Raw genomic sequence first — 11094 nt, forward strand, 5'->3', positions numbered from 1 at the left:
AAACTTTTTCAATCTTCACGCAATACATGAGCGTGAGCCATGGATATAGCACTATAGGTGGAATAGAAGGGTGGTTGTGGAGAAGACAAAAAGGAGAAGATAGTCTCACATCAACTAGGCGTATCAACGGGTTATGGAGATGCCCATCAATAGATATCAATGTGAGTGAGTAGGGATTGCCATGCAACGGATGCACTAGAGCTATAAGTATATGAAAGCTCAATAAAAGAAACTAGTGGATGTGCATCCAACTTGCTTGCTCACGAAGACCTAGGGCACTTGAGGAGGCCAATTGTTGGAATATACAAGCCAAGTTCTATAATGAAAAATTCCCACTAGTATATGAAAGTGACAACATATGAGACTTTCTATCATGAAGATCATGGTGCTACTTTGAAGCACAAGTGTGGTAAAAGGATAGTACCATTGCCCCTTTTTATTTTTTTATTTTTTTATTTTTTATTTGGCCTTTCTTTTTTTATGGCCTTTCCTTTTTTTATTTGGCCTTTTTTGGCCTTTCTTTTTTTGGGACAATGCTCTATTGAATGATGATCATCACACTTCTATTTATTTACAACTCGATACTAGAACAAAGTATGACTCTATATGGATCCCTCCGGCGGTGTACCAGGATATGCAATGAATCAAGAGTGACAAGTATGAAAAAATAATGAATGGTGGTTTTGCCACAAATACTATGTCAACTACATGATCATGCTAAGCAATATGAATGCGTCATGATAAACTGGATGGTGGAAAGTTGCATGGAAATATATCTCGGAATGGCTATGGAAATGCCATAATAGGTAGTTATGGTGGCTGTTTTGAGGAAGGATATGGTGGGTGTATGGTACCGGCAAAAGTTGCGCGGTACTAGAGAGGCTAGCAAAGGTGGAAGGGTGAGAGTGCGTATAATCCATGGACTCAATATTAGTCATAAATAACTCACATACTTATTGCAAAAATCTATTAGTTATCGAAAAAAGTACTACGTGCATGCTCCTAGGGGGATAGATTGGTAGGAAAATACCATCGCTCGTCCCCGACCGCCACTCATAAGGAGGACAATCAATAAACACCTCATGCTCCGACTTCATTACATAACGGTTCACCATACGTGCATGCTACGGGAATCACAAACTTCAACACAATTATCTCTCAAATTCACAACTACTCAACTAGCATGACTCTAATATCACCATCTCCACATCTCAAAACAATTATCAAGTATCAAACTTCTCATAGTATTCAACACACTCATAAGAGAATTTTATTATTCTTGAATACCTAGCATATTAGGATTTTAAGCAAATTAACATGCTATTTAAGACTCTCAAAATAATCTAAGTGAAGCATGAGAGTTCATCTATTTCTTCAAAATAAAACTACCACATGCTCTAAAAGATATAAGTGAAGCACTAGAGCATAGACAAACTACTCCAAAAGATATAAGTGAAGATCAATGAGTAGTCGAATAATTATGCAACCATGTGAAGACTCTCTAACATTTAATAATTTCAGATCTTGGTATTTTATTCAAACATCAAGCAAATCCTAACAAAATAAATTGACGCTCCAAGCAAAACACATATCATGTGGTGAATAAAAATATAGCTCCAAGTAAAGTTACCGATGAACGAAGACGAAAGAGGGGATGCCTTCCGGGGCATCCCCAAGCTTAGGCTCTTGGCTATCCTTGAATATTAACTTGGGGTGACTTGGTCATCCCCAAGCTTAGGCTCTTGACACTCCTTATTCCATAGTCCATCGAATCCTTACCCAAAACTTGAAAACTTCACAACACAAAACTTAACAGAAAACTCGTAAGCTCCGTTAGTATAAGAAAGTAAATCACCACTTCAAGGTACTGTAATGAACTAATTCTTTATTTATATTGGTGTTAAACCTACTGTATTCCAACTTCTCTATGGTTTATAAACTATTTTACTAGCCATAGATTCATCAAAATAAGTAAACAACACACGAAAAACAGAATTGCAATGCTAGGAAACAAGGCCCAGGGTTCATACTTTCGCTAGTGTAAGTTCCCTCAACAATACTAACATAATTGGATCACATAACTATCCCTCAACATGCAACAAAGAGTCGCTCCAAAGTCACTAATAGCGGAGAACGAACGAAGAGATTATGGTAGGGTACGAAACCACCTCAAAGTTATTCTTTCCAATCAATCCGTTGGGCTATTCCTATAAGTGTCACAAAAAGCCCTAGAGTTTGTACTAGAATAACACCTTAAGATACAAATCAATCGAAACCCTAATGTCACCTAGATACTCCAATGTCACCTCAAGTATCCGTGGGTATGATTATACGATATGCATCACAAAATCTCAGATTCATCTATTCAACCAACACAAAGGACCTCAAAGAGTGCCCCAAAGTTTCTACCGGAGAATCACGACGAAAACGTGTGCCAGCCCCTATGCATAGGTTCCCAATGTCACGAAACCCGCAAGTTGGTGACCAAAACATACATCAAGTGGCACGTGGTATCCCATTGTCACCACAGATATCCACGACAAGACATACATCAAGTGTTCTCAAGTCTTTAAAGACTCAATCCGATAAGAGTACTTCAAGGGGAAAACTCAATTCATTACAAGAGAGAAGAGGGGGAGGAGAAACATAAGATCCAACTATAATAGCAAAGCTCGCGATACATCAATATTGTGCCAAATCAAGAACACGAGAGAGAGATCAAACACATGCTACTGGTACATACCCTCAGCCCCGAGGGAGAACTACTCCCTCCTCGTCATGGAGAGCACCGGGATGATGAATATGGCCACCGGGAAAGGATTGCCCCCTCCGGCAGGGTGCCGGAACGGGTCTAGATTGGTTTTCGGTGGCTACGGAGGCTTCTCGCAGCGGAACTCCCGATCTATTGTCTGTTCTGGAAGTTTTAGGTCACGTAGGTATATATGGGTGCAGGAGGTACGTCAGGGGAGCCACGAGGGCCCCATGAGACAGGGGGCGCGCCCTAGGGGGGGCGCGCCCCCACCCTCGTGAGCACCTCGTTCCTTCCTTGACGTGGGGTCCAAGTCCATCAGGTGTTTTTCCTTCCAAAAATAACTTCTCCAGTTGATTTCGTTCCGTTTCGACTCCGTCTGATATTCCTTTTCTTCAAAACACTGAAATAGGCATAAAACAACAAATCTGGGCTGGGCCTCCGGTTAATAGGTTAGTCCCAAAAATAATATAAAAGTGGATAATAAAGCCCATTATTGCCCAAAACAGTAGATAATATAGCATGGAGCAATCAAAAATTATACAACGTATCACGAACCCCTCACGCCTAAGAACATTGCGAACAAGTTCGTTCGTCAGTGCGGAGTTCTTGTGAAGGACCAACTCCCGATCTCCATTCAAGAATGGAAAGAGCCAAAAACTAAACGTCCAGATGTTACTTGGGTCGACGACAGAGTGCTACCTCTTGAGCACTGCGTTGGTTTTCCCCGAAGAGGAAGGGATGATGCAGTAAAGTAGCATAAGTATTTCCCTCAGTTTTTGAGAACCAATGTATCAATCCAGTAGGAGGCTACGTGCGAGTCCCTCATACCTGCACAAAACAAATAAATCCTCGCAACCAACGCGAATAGGGGTTGTCAATCCCTACACGGCCACTTATGAGAGTGAGATCTGATAGATATGATAAGATAATATTTTGGGTATTTTTGTGATAAAGATGCAAAGTAAAATAAAGGCAAAGTAAAAAGCAAAGGAAATAACAAAGTTGTAGGAGATTAATATGATAAAGATAGACCCGGGGGCCATAGGTTTCACTAGTGTCTTCTCTCGAGAGCATAAGTATTCTATGGTGGGTGAACAAATTACTGTTGAGCAATTGACAGAATTAAGCATAGTTATGAGAATATCTAGGTATGATCATGTATATAGGCATCACATCCGAGACAAGTAGACCGACTCCTTCCTACACCTACTACTATTACTCCACTCATCGACCGCTATCCAGCATGCATCTAGAGTATTAAGTTAAAAACAGAGTAACACCTTAAGCAAGACGACATGATGTAGAGGGATAAACTCATGCAATATGATGAAAACCCCATCTTGTTATCCTCGATGGCAACTGTCGGTGTCAAAACAAGCGGATCTCGGGTAGGGGGTTGTCGGGGGTTTGGTGCGACATATGCCAACGGATGGCTTATCATGGTGGGGGCGAGTAGAACGTCGCCGGTGCCTGGAAACGGGATGAGGCGAAGACATGCACGCCGGCGAATCTTACCCAGCTTCGGGCCTCTCCGGGGAGATAATACCCCTACTGCTGCTCTGCGGGGTCTCCGCATGATCACTATGGTCAAGTGTTTACACGGTTGCTCCTTGAGCTGTGTCTGGTGGTAGGAGAGGGCAAGGCTAGCTCTCTCCTTCTATCTGGTATGGTCTAGAACTACCGGGATCCAACCCCTTGCATGGGTGCCCTGGGGGGTTTATATAGGCCTACCCCCCAGGGGTACAATGGTAATTCGACTGGGCGCGGGCCCAGCCGTCAGTGCCTCCGACCTCCGACTTCTCCGCCGACTCCTGGGGCCCGCCGACTGGTGGGCCCCGCCGACTGGTCTGGTACGGAGCCGACAGGCCGCGTCCGCCGTGGGCGGGTCTTACCGGCTGCTGATTACTGTAGCCGTGCTCCTGATGACGCAAGCTTGATCAGGGGGTCGTGGCAACAGCCCCGCTGCCTGGCGGGCGATCACTGTGGCCACTCCCCATCTCTTCTTGATTAATGGCGCGTGGGCCCCGGGGGAGGGCTCGGCCGACTCCCCCGGGCCGACTCTCGACGGGTCCGACTGGCGGTTCTCCCGCCGTCTCCCGAGGTCTCACTGACTGGTGGGCCCCGCTGCCTCCAGGTCGTACAGACAAGCCGTCGTGGGCGCAGGACCCAGTACAGTGGTGCTGATGTCAGGGCTGGCCGGGCAACAGTGCCACGCCGCAGGGAGATCCTCCCATGTACGGCGTGCTATAGCCATGCCTGCCCTTGGTAAGGGGAGGGGAGTGGGCTTCATTGTAGCCACGCCCCTGCCCCGTCCCCTTCGATGAGGTCACTGTTTGTTGGAGTCGCCGACCGACTCCCCGAAGCCGGCTTCTCTGGAAGTCGCCCTTGGGACTCGGCCGTGAGCGGGCAGTCGGCCGCCTTGCCGTAGACTCCCCAGGAGGAGGCTCTTCGTCCTGTGGTCTTGCGGGGCGCAGCCTGCCCCGATGTCTTGAAAGGTTATGGGGCTCGGGTTGGCCTACCCGTGGCCCATTACTCCGACAGTAGTCCCCGAAGCTGGTGAGGCGCTGCGGATGATCGGCCGAGAAGCCTCAGCAGTTTCCCTTTCCGGGTGCTCAACACATGGTCTTGACTGACTTCTGCCGGACTGACTAGAAGGAGTCGGACTCGCCCAACTCGGACTCACTCAATTCCGACTTGCTCAGTAGTTCGAACGTCACGGCGGGATGTCAAGTGCCGTGCTAGCTAAGCTTCCAGGCCGCCGCCCGTTCTTGGCCTGTCGCGCGAGGGCACGTGGCCAGGCCGTCCCGCCAGCCCACGCGCGCGACGGGACAGGCCCGTAGGCAGGGCCCGCCACTACCGTGCCTCGGCGCCCGAGCGGATCCGCTGCGGCCTCGGTGGATAGTTGGGGTTCCCGTGAAGTTACTGCGCGCAGTAACTTTACGTGGATCATGGGGGTCGTGGGATTGCGGGCGTAGTAAATCCCCACGTCCGCCCCCTCGGCTTCGCAACCCACGGGGCTATAAGTAGGGGGAAGAGGGGGGCACGCGTGCCCCTCCTCCTCACTACCCCTTGCTTTCTTCCTCCTCGCAGCTCCTCGCTCTCCTGCTTCCTCTTCTCTTCTTCGCTCTGCCGTACGCCCAGGCTCCGGCGAACGCTGCGGTGACAGCTCGCGATGAGTTCTTCCTTCGCTGCCGCGCCTCCCCCAGTGCGCTCCGGCACCTGGGACGGCTCCGAAGTCCACGAAGACCATATCGAGTTCCTCCGCCGGACCCGTCGGCTTCCCGGCGAAGTTCGCGTGCAGGTGCGTCTTGCGCCGGCGGGGGAGATTTCCCCCGCCCCGCAGGAGGGCGAGCGGGTCATCTTACGCTCGCACTGCCTGCGCGGGCTGGGGCTGTCGGCGAGCAGCTTCTTCCGGTCGTTCATGGAGTTCTACGACCTCCAGCCGCACCACCTTACCCCCAACACAGTGGTGCTGCTGTCTGCCTTTGTGGCTCTGTGCAAAGTCTTCCTCAGAGTCCTCCCCACCCTCGAGCTCTGGGGGGAGTTCTTCTTCTCCAAGCTCGGCACCCAGGCCGCGGGCGTGCCGGCTCAGTGCGGCGCCTTCATCGCCGTGCGAAGGACAGGAGCCGACAACCACTTCCCCTCCATCTCGCTGTTGAAGTCGGTGAAGATGTGGCAGAGGTCCTACTTCTACGTTAGGAACGTCGCCACAAGGGGCGACTGGGTCAATCTGCCGGCCTTCGAAGCCGGCCCGCCGGCCGGGAGACTGCCCAACTGGTCGTTCCGGGCCAAGTCGCTGACGCCTGCTGGAGCCGGCGCCATCACGCGACTCCGAGTGCTGACGCAGTCGGAGGGTCTGACTGGTCCGGACCTGCTGGCCGCCTTCGTCTCGCGCCGAGTCCTCCCACTCCAAGGCCGCCCTCACATGATATGCCAGATGAGTGGGGGCTGCGACCCGAGTCGGATGTGCACCAAGGACATGCCTCACGAAGAGGTGTCCCTTATGGTGAACTACCTCTCGGACAGCAGGCTCCCGGAGGACTGGCGATTCGGCAAGGAGCCGTACTCCCGCGCCAACCCCCCGCCCGTGGTGAGTCGCCTTTCTTTTCTTTCTTTAGATTGTCTTCTTCTTGCCGACTTTTGTTCTGATCAGTCGGCTTTGGTTAGAATCCCCTTCTTCACCCACCAGCCGGCACCTCAGGGCCGGCCCGTGAGTTCGTCGCCGACCGGGTGGAGAGCGACGTCGACGACCCCGATCTGGGTGCGGCGGCCCTGGAAGACGACGTCGAGGAAGGAGGAGGGAGGACAGGCAACTTCAGGCCCTCGGCTACCTTCACTGACTGGCTCGAAGACGACGCCGAGGGGGGAGTCGCCCCTCGCCATCAGCCAGGAGCCAGCCAGCCGGGCGCGGGCTCTTCTGCCGCGTCGGGCGCTCCAGGCGGCGGGAAGAAGCGCCGGGCTGTGCCGACTTTGTTCGGCAGCCGATCGAAGAAGCCCAAGGGCTCGGCTGCGGCGACCCGGCGGGACGAGGCAGCCGCGAAGGCCATCCGCTTCCGTAAGGAAGTGAAAAAGCCGTCGTTGGTCTCTGCGTAAGTATTTTGTCTTCAAAGTTTATTCTTTCTTCGTGTTTTGTCTGAGTCTCTGCTCGCCCCTCTTTCTTCAGGGCTCCCCTCTCTCTTGAGCGGGTCGCCGCCGCCTCCGTCATGGGGTCAGCGGAGACGCCCGCCACCACTCGGCGGATAGACCCCGCTGCCGACCTCCGGGAGGCGACGGAGCGGAATGCGCAGGAGAAGCGCAACGAAGAAGAAGCCCTCTGCCTGGAGAAGGCGGAGGCCGACAGGGCGGAGGCCTCCGCTAAGAAAAAACTAGCGGAGGCCGAAACTACCGCGGCGGCGAAGCAGCAGGCTGAGGAAGCCGCACGCCGCCAGTCGGCCTTGCTTGTTACCCCGCTGAACTCTGCGCCGCTGCCCTCGGAGTTCACGGGGTAGACTGGAGAAACCGGCGGGGAGAACCTCGTCGAGGAGAGGGAAGGCGACGAGCCCTCTACTCCGGGCGCGAACGTTCCGCCGCTGCCTCCGCTGCCGTCTGAAGGCGTGCAAGGCGAGCAGCCAGCGGACCCTCCGGTGCCGCCGACCGAAGACGAGGCCGTGGCGAGGCTACTCCTCTAGGTCGGCTCGCCAGCACGCCGTCGTTTGGAGAAGGCGACTTCGGCACCCCGCCCCCTGGAAGCCGGCACCGCCAGCTCAGCGGCTCCAGACGAAGCTCCGCGCTGAAGGCGACGCCCTCCAGAGTTGCACCAAGGCGTTCCTAGCGTCGCGGGCAGCCGTCCGGGTATGGTTTTTCTTTGGGCCTTTGTTTTTCTTGTTCCTCTCTGTGGGGGCGCGCCAGCGCACCCACTGGGTGTAGTCCCTGAGTTTCAGGCCGACTGCTGAGCAGGCGGCCCGGAACTCCAATTGATGAACTTCTGGGTACTAACTTTGTCTGAAATGCTTGTTGCAGGATTACCACAACCTCCGCGTCACTGCCTTCAACCGTAATGCTGAAGAGCTGGGCAAGCGGACTGTCGACTTGGCGGAGAGCCGGAGTAAGTCCTTCCCTCTTTTTTCTTCTCTGCGGGGGCGTGCTAGCGCACCCGCGGGCTGTAGTCCCCGAGATTCGGGCCGACTACTGAGCAGTCGGGCCGGATCTCCCTGGCGACCTACTTTATTGACGACTGTTGTCTTTCTTCCTTTCCTTCAGGAGCCAACGCTGCACTTCAACAGCAGCTGAGCGAAGCCAACTCCTCCCTGCTCGCCAAAGGGGAGGAGTGCAGCAGGCTCGCCACAGGGCGCGATCTGCTGGCCACTCAGTTGGCAGAGCAGAAGGAGCTGCTTGCGAAGTCGCAAAGGGAGGCGGAGGAGACGGAAACCGCCCTCTTGGCCGAGTTCGCGAGCGAGCGCTCTTCCTGGTCTGACAAGGAGGCGCTGCTGTCCTCCGGCTTCCACGAGATTGAAGACATCGTTGATGCTGAGTCTCTCTATTTTCTTTCTTCGAGCTGCCGACTTAGATCGTGCCGACTCCTGGTTTTTGACTTGCTTTTTCGTTTCTTCATGTCTTTTGCAGACTTCTTCCCTGGGAAGTCGCAGGCCGCTATCCAAGCCATCGAGGCCAATCGTGAAAGTCGGAGGGCGGAGGGCACGGAGATCGCCGCCGATGCCCCCCGAACTCTTGATGAGCACATCTTGAGCATCGAGGCTTGCCTCTGGCCGGCTCACCGGATGCTGCACCGGCTTCAGCGCGTCGGTGCCTAGGCGATTTCCGCCCTTTGGCCGGATATGCAGGCTCCGCGCACCCCCAGCCTGACGGCCAACTGGTTGGAGGTCGCGGCTGGTCGCCTCGAGGCCTGGAAGGGCTCTTCGGCCCGGGCTGGAGCGCGCCGGGCCTTGGAGTTCGTCAAGGCGTGGTACCCGGGGCTGGATCTAGACCGGTTGGCCACGCTTCGGTCGGAGGCCCAGCCGGAGTTGGCGGCTGCGGAAGACGCCCTTGTCAAGCGTGCTGCGGCGATCGCCGAGTACACCGACACGAGCATCTTCGTCCCCGAGCGGTCTGAAGACGGCGAGGAGGTACCGCCGGAGTGGTTTGGGATGAACCCAGACTACGGCGAAGACTCGGCGGAGGTGATTGGCTCCAGTGTCGAGGAAGAGAACGAGGCGGAGGATGAGGGCGAGGCGGAGGCACCAGAAGACAGAGCAGACAGCCAGCCTCAGCCCGACCGCGCCTCCAGCAACGAGCCGCGTGCGACCGACCCGACTGCTGCCGGAGGCGATCAAGCCGAGACTAGCCGGCCGACTGGCCCGACGCCTAACGCTGGCGCCTCCTCCGACCCCCCGAATCCGTCTGCCGCCTCCTAAGCTGCCGCTGTGTCTTTTGTTTTATCTGCTTCAGTAGTCTTTTGAAGAACTTGTTAATTCGCACAATTCCACTCGCGGGGTGTATTTTGAACCTCTACTCGACAATTCGGCCAAGGGCCTATGTTATATATATATATATATATCTTTTCTTGCTCATTGTTCTTTTGGCTGTTTTCCTTTGCCGCTTTCTCTTAGTTGCCTGCCTTGCCAATCGGACAGCCGCTCTGCGGACTGTTGCTGGATCAAGTGCTAGGCTACTTTGGGAAAGCAAGTACTTAGCCGATTTCAAGATTGTTTGAGCAAGTTGGATAGAAAATGACAATCCGACTGTCCGAGAGTCAGTTTGCGAGAAAGGCTGGAAGCCGTCTTGAGCTATGTTTTACGCTTTGAGTCCTTAGCCATTTTTCGTGCAAGCACCCATTCTACCCTACCTCTGCCCACCGTACAGTCGCTCTGCGAGCTGCGGCTTCTGACAGAAGATGGCTTAGGTGTTACACACTACTTGTCCGGCTGCAGGAAGCATTTCATAGTGCAAGGCGGCAAGTCCCCGGGCTGACTTGTCGAGCCCGGTGCCAAGCGGCATGACAAAGAGTAACATACTTGTAGGCATAAATTTTATCATATAGACAAAAGAGGGCAGTCCCCGAGCTCTTCTCGGGGGCCCGAAGTCTTGGTACTTTAATACAAAAGGTAGCGTGGTACATACTGCATCAACTGTAAAATCTTCGGAGAAGATTTGCATTCCATGGCCGCTTTGTCTCCTTGCTGGAGTCGTCCCTCTTGCGTGCTCGGGGCTTCTGAGCATCGATTAGGTAGTAGGAATCGTTGCCTAGTACTTTGCTGATGATGAAAGGGCCTTCCCAAGGCGGCGACAACTTGTGCTGGCCGGCTGTTCGCTGGATCAGCCGGAGCACAAGGTCGCCTTCTTGGAAAGATCTTGGCCTGACCTTCCTATTGTGGTATCGGCGCAGGCTCTGCTGGTAGATGCTGGATCGGCTGAGTGCCAACAGCCGGCCCTCTTCCAGCAAATCGACGCCGTCTTGTCGTGCTTCTTCTGCTTCCTCCTTGGTGTACATGGTGACTCATGGGGAGTCGAACTCTATGTCCGTTGGGATGACAGCTTCGGCACCGTAGACGAGGAAGAAGGGCGTGAAGCTGGTTGACTTGTTTGGAGTCGTGCGCAGACTCCAGAGGACGGCTGGCAGCTCGTTGAGCCAGCAGCCAGCCGAGCGCTCCAGAGGCTCGATCAACCGAGGCTTGATGCCGGACAGGATGAGGCCATTTGCTCGCTCCACTTGGCTGTTTGACTGCGGGTGGGCGACGGACGCTAGGTCCAGTCGGATGCCCTGTGTTGCGCAGAAACGGGCCAAGGCGCCTTTGGTAAAATTTGTGCCGTTGTCGGTGATGATGCTGTGTGGTATGCCGTATCGAATTGTGATATCGGTGATGAAG

The sequence above is a fragment of the Triticum urartu genome, chromosome 3, assembly GCF_003073215.2.
Source record: "Triticum urartu cultivar G1812 chromosome 3, Tu2.1, whole genome shotgun sequence".
NCBI classification, from domain to species: domain Eukaryota; kingdom Viridiplantae; phylum Streptophyta; class Magnoliopsida; order Poales; family Poaceae; genus Triticum; species Triticum urartu.